We start from the raw sequence: 3382 nt of genomic DNA, 5'->3' as shown, positions 1-3382 counted from the left end.
AGAGAGAGAGAGAGTGAGAGTGTGTGTGTGTGTGTGTGTGTGTGTGTGTGTGTGCGTGAGAGAGAGTGTGTGTGTGTGTTACTGTTTGAGTGATTGTGTGTGTGAGAGTGTGTGTGTTAGTGTGTGAGTGATTGTGAGTGTTAGTGTTTGAGTGTGTGTGTGTGTGAGAGAGTGTGTGTCTGTGTGTGTGTGTGTGTGTTGGTGTGTGAGAGTGTTAGTGTTTGAGTGTGTGTGTTAGTGTTTGAGTGATTGAGTGTGTGTGAATGTTAGTGTTTGAGTGAGTGTGTGTTAGTGTGTGAGTGATTGTGAGTGAGTGTTAGTGTTTGTGTGATTGTGAGTGTTAGTGTTTGAGTGTGTGTGTGTGTGTGTTAGTGTTTGAGTGAGTGTGTGAGTGCTTGTGAGTGTGTGTGTGTGTGTTAGTGTTTGAGTAAATGTAATGCTTGATTTATTTCTCATGTTGAAGTTTCTAGGGCTGATGTTCATGTTATTTCAGACAGACGCTCACTCTCACCATCTGTTGGTGACGTGTTTGTGGACAGCAGTGTTTGGTTTTCTGTGTCTGTTGCAATTGCTGCAGCAGTTTGTCATTTGCCATTATTTTTATGATGTGCTAATCATTCAGATGCTAGAATATGGCAGTCCTGTGATGGTAGACGGCAAAAGGAGCTAGGGTTAGGTTCTCTTCACATGTATTCATACTCATTCACTCATACATTCACTAGAGATCCATTGATTAATATTTCCATATGCTGGTAAAGCTGTTGTGTTCCTGTGATCACGTCTTACTCTGATTTATTCATTCCTGTTTCTCACTGAATGGATGTTATCTGAGAAGAGCTGATGAAGGATGAGTGTCTGGTCTCTGTCGCAGTGCATTAATGAACGCTACTCCATCCGGGTCACATGACCTCTCGGGATGCCAGTCAGACGTCAGTGGAATCTCCTTGAAGTCGTGAGAAGAGGCTGGGTTGAGACGAAATCTCCAGCTCTCACAGCAGACCAGCGATCCACGTAAGAAAAGGCCAGCAGCTCCATCATGAGTGGAGACTGCTTTCACATTAATTTAAAGGGGTCATATGATGCGATTTAAATTTTTCCTTTCTCTTTGGAGTGTTACAAGCTCTTGGTACATAAAGAAGATCTGTAAAGTTGCAAAGACTAAAGTCTCAAATCCAGAGATATTCTTTATAAAAGTTAAGAGTCAACCACGCCTACCTAAAACGTCTCGTTCTAACACGCCCCCACATGTCTACATCACTATGTGGGAAGATTTGCATAACGCCGCCCAAATGTTCACGCAAAGAAAGAAGGCGTAACTGAGTGTTTGAAATAAATCCTTCTGTGAGATGATGTGGCTTCTTACACAGAATAAGGCACGCAGCATATTTCATAGTATTTAAGCAGTGATAAAGGCATTGCATTATAAATATACTTTATTTTAATGAAAATTATAATAATAAGTAAGTAGTTGTGTGTTTATTAGTCACGTTGAATCAATGAAAGCAGTTGAATCTTCTGTTTATTCAGCTGCAGCGATAGGCATTTTCTGGGTTTCTTCTGCGAGGCGTATTTGGAGTTTCACCGCGAGAGCGCCCTCTGGCCTTTGGATGGAGATTTACTGCTGATCACAGAACCGTGCTTCACTGAAAGATACGCATGACAATCAGCTTCTGTCGAATCGCAATCTCGATTCCATTTCAATTTATCGTGCAGCCCTAAGTATAAGTCATTATAATCAGTAATTATGTCCCCACTGGATGCAACGAATGCCTCGTTTGTAATGGGTTTTAATGTTTTTGTCTCGTCGCTCCGGCCGGACAGGGCATCATCACAGTATGGTGAGGGGCGTAACATTTCCGTCTCACGCTTGAGGTATTTGGCCAATCACAACGCACTGGATAGCTGGCCAATCACAGCACACCTCGCTTTTCAGAAATCGATGCGTTTCAGAAAGGCGGGGCATAGAGGAGAAACAATAATGTACAGTATGTGGAAAATAATGTGTTTTTTGAACCTTAAACCGCATAAACACATTGCATTACCCCAAATACACAACTTTTTAGCAGCATCATATGACCCCTTTAATGAACAATCAATTCAATATAGCTAGAGTTAATTTCAGACAAAATCTTTTAACTTACATTCTACCCAAGAACAAAATGTGATTGTTTTGAGTCAATGAGTTTTAAGCTCATTATTTAAGTTTTAAGCTTTATTATTTAATAAAGTAAATAATACTTTATTTAAATAGTGTTTTACTTCAAGCTTGAGTCAAGTTCAGATTCCTAAATACAGATTTCCACAACGAGCTTTTATAAGTGGCTGTTTCAGCCATGACAAAATTACTTATGTATTCATGAGGACAATTGTGTTTAATAACATAAATATCGATATCCTCTATCCACCTTTTTCTTCAAAGACTTCCGGTTCATTCGCCGCTGTAGGAAAATAACGAGAAGAATTACAACATGCAGTAAACGCTAAAACTGTGTGCACTACAAACCAGTGTGTTCATAATTAAGATAATACATTAAAATAATATGGTAAGACTCACCAATTTTCAATATCGAGCAGCAAAACGAGCTGTTTCTTGATTGACAACCGTGAGATTTAAATGTGAAATTGAATCTGAAAAATGTGAAGATTGACCGTGATAATCACACATCTGATACTGTATATGAGAAAAGATCTGCTTGGAGTGTAAATATATTATTGCATTTATTCCGTATTCTGCTTGTGTTTCTTTGTTCTTCATGTTTTTCTTTTGTTCTTCAAAGAAACACATGCAGTTGTTCCTTTTGTAGGAAGATTGCACTTTTTGTATAACTTTGATATTTTTATATTTCATTTCATATGTTCATCTCACACACACACACACACACACACACACACACACATATGTATGTATGTATGTATGCTTGTACCTTTAAGTAAATGTGATTTTAGTTTTTTTGTGCTCATGTAGTATAAAGCAGTAAGTGGTCATCATGTGTAGATTATCATTATTTTGCAGTAAACAATTTGCTGTTCTATCCAGATCATGTCTTTTTCATGAGAGGCAAAAAAAATCACCTTTTTACATTTGTCAAGAGCAAAAATTCGAGTATCATCGAGTATCATCAAAATTTGGAAAAACATCAAGATAGTAAATGGGCTCATGCATCATAATCAAATGAATACAGCGACCAAGTTGCTGACGTCACCTTTCCTGCTGGCAGTCCGCGTCTGACCACGCCCATTTCAAGGCTGCTTTATCTGTCAATCAACGCCAGGCCACGCCCGCCTCAACTACGTTCTTTCTGTCAATCACCGCCAGGCCACGCCTTCCCCGTGCTTCTTCTTACACAAACAGCAGCAGCTCGAGAGAGTAAATAGAGAAAAG

This window comes from Sinocyclocheilus anshuiensis, unplaced genomic scaffold, assembly GCF_001515605.1.
Source record: "Sinocyclocheilus anshuiensis isolate Anshui unplaced genomic scaffold, SAMN03320099.WGS_v1.1 scaffold1598, whole genome shotgun sequence".
In the NCBI taxonomy this organism is placed as follows: domain Eukaryota; kingdom Metazoa; phylum Chordata; class Actinopteri; order Cypriniformes; family Cyprinidae; genus Sinocyclocheilus; species Sinocyclocheilus anshuiensis.
The sequence above is the reverse complement of the archived record's forward strand: the minus strand, read 5'-3'. Positions refer to the sequence as shown.